The sequence below is a fragment of the Gossypium raimondii genome, chromosome 12, assembly GCF_025698545.1.
Source record: "Gossypium raimondii isolate GPD5lz chromosome 12, ASM2569854v1, whole genome shotgun sequence".
Taxonomy (NCBI): Eukaryota; Viridiplantae; Streptophyta; class Magnoliopsida; order Malvales; family Malvaceae; genus Gossypium; species Gossypium raimondii.
Window position 1 is genome coordinate 26703952 of NC_068576.1, and position 6077 is coordinate 26710028.

Here is a 6077-nt window from a genome sequence, read left to right on the forward strand (position 1 = left end):
GTTGCTACAGCGGAGTGCCCCTAATTTTATTTCCATGAAACACACTCTTGCTTAGACTCACATTTCTAATTAACAACACAATGAATCAAACAAAGTGATGTTGACCTGCTTGGCAACTCTAAATAGTGGAGTGCCAATTGTCCTTTATTTAAATAATGTTATGGCAATATAACTATTGTTTGGCTTTAAAAATCCCTAAGTTCATTAAAAGATACTTACTATATCCCCCCCAAAAAACAAACAAATTGAGGCTTCCTTTGGTTTGGCTTTTAATGCCAGTAAGGTGCAGTTGGGGGGAAAATATGGTACCAACCTCACTGCTATGCTGTTTGGTTCAGCAGGTCAGTCCAGTAAGTTTGCATCTCCACCACGTTGGTCAGCTGAAAATCAGCTGGAGATTTCAGTAGCAATGGAAGCCTAACTGAGCTGTTGGTATTTTTAACAGACAAAAATACCCTTACTTTTATTTATTATTTTACCATTTTATCCTCGAAAGTTAAACTAATTTATTTCCCAATCTTATTTTTCTTCAGATTTGGTAGCCAAATTCTGCTGAAAACGGTGAAAGCTCTTCAACTCTTCCTCAATTGACACTCCTACAAAACCCCACCAACAACAAGCAGACTCAAAGAAACTCTGTTTTTCGACTCATCCTATCAATCTTGTTCTCAACTTTGATCTGGTAAGTCAAAACCCTTCTTTTTCCACTCTATATATGTGTTTGAATTGTATCAAGGTAGTTTCTATTTTTCCTTCTCATCTTGTTCTTAGCTAAAAAATAATAACTATCTGGGTTCATTTGTTTGTGCGTGAGGTAGAAATATTAAACTATAAAAGGCTTCCTTGTGACCACATATACTAACATCCTGAAGGTAGAAATATTAGGATTGTATTAGATAATGGTATACAGAGAACAATATACGACTACAGCAATAGAAAAGAACGTGATGGGTTACCAGGTAAAGACATTATTAAAAATATATCACATATAGGAGTCTAGGATACCAAAGGCTTTACTGGCAGTGTCATGACATAACATATGTGATTTTATTAGATAATGGTTCTTTAATACTTTTTTGAGGGAAGACTATAGTTCACTACTGTCTATATTTGGCAATTATCATTTAGCACCAAACAAAATTACTACTTTAGCCATACCTGTGTACTATTGTTTGCCAGTTATCTCCACATACTTCGTTTCTTTTCTATGGATCAATTCCTTTGGTTTTCGAGATATCTTATTTTCCACTCTACCATCTGAAGCCATCTCCAACATCTTCTCTGCAAGTTCATCACCTCATGCTTGTTTCCTCTTTACCCAAGTCATCAACCACAGGCATGAATGATGCAGGTCAAATTGTATCCTTTGATAATCACTTGTGCAAAATACCACTAGCTTCCTCTAACTTCCCATCTTTACAAAGTTTTTCAATGAGATCCTTATAAAGGAAATTTCCAGATGAAAAGATCTATCTAATCTGACTTCAAAGATCATTTTAGCTTCAAAGTAGCCCACCGAAAGTAATTCATTGAACATTAAACTATAAAAGGCTTCCTTGTGACCACATATACTAAGACCAATCTCGAATAACTCCTTCGCTACTCCAAAATCACTTGCCTTGCAGAAGCTTCTATTAACATCCCGAAGGTAGAAATATTAGGATTTATACCCATTTGCGACATGTCATCCAAGATAGAAGTAGTGTCTGTATTTTCCATTTTACAAAGAGATGAATAATGTTATTGTATATGCAAACATTAGGAGTAATCCTCTTTCTCTCATTTCATCGACAAGTCCATAAATTTCAAATATTTGATTTTTACTTCCTAAGCCAAGTATCAGTGAATTATAAGTCTGTACGCTCTTATTACATCTTTTTTTCTCCATGTCATTGAGAACTCGAAATGAAGATGAAATCTTTCCTTCTTTATAGAAAATATGGATGAAAGTATCAAAAATAACCGCATCGGGTTGCAAGTTTTTACCCATCATCTCTCTGAATTTATTTTTAGCTTTATCTATCTTTCCTGCTTTGCATAAAGCACTGATTATGATAGAATATGTAACTAAATTCAGGAATACATCTCATGGTACGGCTAACATCATCAACTAGGCCAATAAATGAGTTTCCAAGGTTACATAGAGCAACACTTCCATGTGTCCACATCTCTTGTGCAATTTCCATAGCTTTGTCCAATTTCCCACTTTTACACAAACCATCAATTACAATATTGCAGGTCACAGTATCCACACCATAGCCTTTTTCATTCATATTTTGCAATAACTCTTCTACCTCCAATATTTTACCCTCTTTCCATAGGCTATGCAGCAAAATATTACAAGTATAAGTATTAGGGACACAACCATTTCTCATCATCTCATTTAGAATAGCATTTGCTTCAGATAACTTCCCTTTACGACAGTAGCCATGCAATAAAGTGTTATAAGTTACTGTATCAGGGGAAAGACCACTCCTTACAATAAAACCCATCTCATTCGGCAAGCAACCTTTCTCAGCCATTTTATCAAACAACTCTCGGACATCCTCCAAATGACCCAAATCACATAACCAACAAATCAAAAGATTAAAAGTATAAGTCTCCGGAGAAGTGTATTACTCAAAAACAAAGTTCAAGTCAATAGCATATAAGATATATCTGATCTTTTCGTTGCCTAACTAGCCTAACTCTATTGATAATGGAGAGACCGAGCTTCTATTTTCTATCTATACATGCTACCATTCTGTCACCAAGTCATTTCTAGTGATTAGCAACGAACGTTTGAGCCCTTAGTCCCGTTGTCTAGAAGCAGAACACCTAAAATCCTTGATACTAAATGCTTTCAACACTACAATCCTGAAAAATGAATGCATTTCATCATCAACGGTATGTATCCAAATCCTTCCACCGACCAAAACTCAATTCAATTGCCTAGGTTGACACTCAAAAGTCAAAACTACTAAAAGCCTCCTTTCCCCTTTCCACTGTATTATTAGTTTATTACCTAAAATGTACATTAGTGGGGAACAATGAATAATTATGAATAATACAAGGTTACCAACATAATTTAGAAGAATTTAACCTATTGTTTGTAAAAGGAAAGAAAGGCCCCTTTATTAAATGTTTGGTAAAGCTCAATTAATTCAGTCCAAAACTAATGGGAACTTTAAAGACATACTATTATAAATATAAATATAATATATAAATATTAAAATAAAACTAGCATTCATGTTATTTTCTAATTAGTAAATAATATTAGGATACTTCTTTTCGGTGTTTGGATGATACATTATAAATATTTTATATTTAAAATTTATTTAATTGATATTCATATATATTAAATACCAAATTTAAAAATTATCCGTGCTACCTCATTTTAAAATGCAAAAGAAGTCATCTGGGTAAACCACAAACATAAATAATAGATGTATTAATGATTTTGTGAATGTTATCCAACTCTCCTCTTAATGATGAAATATAACTTAACTGTTATTCATTATATTTGATTTCTTCTATCTCACTTTTCTTTTATAAATAGAAAAAGCTCTTCTATTTTAATTTTCATAACTTAATCTTGAAAATTATTTGAATAATATTTTTAAACCTTATCGTAAAATTACTTACTTAAAAGCATTAGTTTAAAGCAAAATTAACATTTCAAATTCATGTATTTATTATGAATTAGATGAATTTTGATAAAGTTGAAGGGTTTTAGGGTTTAGGGTTTAGGGTTTGAGATTATTGTAATATTAATTTTTAAAAAGTAGTTTTGATGAAGAAAAGGTAGGAAGGCCACATATACTAATTATTATTTAGGATATTTTTTCACAAGGTCTCCATTGAAAGCATTAAAAATGGACAAAAAAGATATATAAATAATAAAGTGTTTTCTCTTTGATACAACATCCAAAGAGAACATTGTATAAACAGATTGAAGGTGGGTTTTGTGGGAACATTTTTCTTATAGATTGAAACAGGGAAAATGCTTTATCAAAGAAACCCCATTTGGCCAAGAGATTAACAAGTGAAATGAAGGGAGGAATGGACTTTTCTTGAGGCTGTGAGGATAAGAGAATGAGGTGAGGATAAGGATAAAAGATTAACAAGTCACTTTAGTCCAGTTATAAACAAAGTTAAAGCTCTCCAAAGATAAACTAGAACGGTAAATAAAAATTTGATGACTAGTGTTGCTAAGAAAAACCAACTGCTCAAGTTTGCTTACACTTTTCAAAAAATAGTCATAATCAATTATCCTTTCTATATCCTTGTTATTGTTTACAATGGATCTTTGAGAATTTTTCTTTAGTGTTCATATTATGGCTTTCATCCATTCGTGATGTGTTATTCTTATTTTTTATGAAACTATATTATTATATCTAATTATATATTTATGGTTTTATGTCGGTTGACATTTAAAATCAAAATAATAATAGATGGTAAAGACACGAAGTTTTGTGGAGGGAGATAGTACCTTAGCAACAAAAGCTGTTTGGGATGATGAGCTGACGTTGATATTTTGTGAACTTTGCGTGAATGAAGTCAATACTGGTAATAGACCGGCAACTCATCTAAACTCAAAAGGATGGGAAAATGTCATTGCTCTTTTTCAAGAAAAAACACAAAAAATTTATGGAAAACCTCAATTGAAAAGTAAGTGGGATACATTGAAAAAGGAATAGAGGTTATGGAGGGAGTTGCTTACATGTATTGGATGGTGTCCATCTAAAAAGACGGTTGATGCTACCGAAGAATGGTGGGCTTCAAAAATATAGGTTAGTGTTAACTTTATCATTATTTTAATGCATAAAGTTTATTGAAATTAATAATTTACAATTTTAAAAATCTTAGTATAACATTTAACATTTAACATGTTATGTAGGAAAATCCTGATTTTAAAGGATTTAAGAAGAAAGGAATTGAACCAGGATTGAATGAGTTAATGTGGCAAATGTTTGGTGGCATTGTAGCCACTGGAGAGAATGCATGGGCACCTTCGTCTGGTGTTCTTCCAAGTAGGGTTCCTATGGGTGATGATGCACCTAATGAGGGATTTGGTGATTCAGATGAACATAGTAACGAGAATGAAGGTATTCCTCCTGATGAGGTATCATCAAACCCTTCTCATGAAATTCCTAGTCGAAAAAAGCAAACACTTAGGGCTATACACGGTAAAGGAAAAAAATCAAGTTCAAGTAGAAAATCATCAAGAAATACATTAACTACTCAGATTGAGAAATTGTGTGAGAGTATGGCTAGTCCAAGGAAGTCAGTGAACGAAATTATTTGTCCTCACTCTCAATATACTATTTCAAATGCAATGGATGATTTGCGTGCTTTGGGAGATGAAATTCCAAAAAAAATGAACTGTATTATTTTGCCACCAAAATGTTCCAAATACCAGTGAAATGAGAAGTGTTTTTGAACTTAGATCCAGATGATAGGGTTTCGTGGCTTCAACGTGAGTATGCTGAACAAAATCCAATTGCATCATTTTCATCCTTGGCAGCAACATCCTCAATTCCCTTCCAACCATACCATCAACCACCTCCACATTAAGCTCCTTAGAATTATTATTGGAATATAACTATACTACTTTTTTATATGTAAAACTAATGTATGATACTTTTTATGTTTGGTATTTTTATGCTATGCTTTTAATCAAGTTTAATGTCACAAAATATTAATTTATTTTCATTTGATTACTTTTTCAGGTTATGGATGAATTTAACAATATGTATAATAGTTTTGATATGCATTATGATACCCCTGAATTAAGTGAAGAAGCTCAACGAAGAATAGCCACAATTATTACCCAAGTTGAGCACAACAATTATCATGAAGAGGAAGAATATGTGTTAAGCAGTGTAATGGTACACCATGAAACTTATTTCACTATGCAACCATGTATGGATTCAAATTATACAGGTCAAATGTGGGTGGAAAAATATTAAATGAGCACGATAATCGTTGCATGAATAGTTTTAGGATGCCAACAAATATATTTCACAGCTTGTTGCATGATTTGCAAACAAATTATGGCTTAAAGAATGGGAAAGTATCGGCGATGGAGAAGTTAG

General features: G+C 32.6%; 1 pseudogene; it reads right to left on the reverse strand.

Moving 5' to 3' along the window:
• Window positions 1-320: 320 nt before the first annotated feature.
• Window positions 321-2522, reverse strand: LOC105762086 (pentatricopeptide repeat-containing protein At2g17140-like; annotated as a pseudogene).
• Between the last annotated feature and the right edge of the window lie 3555 nt (window positions 2523-6077).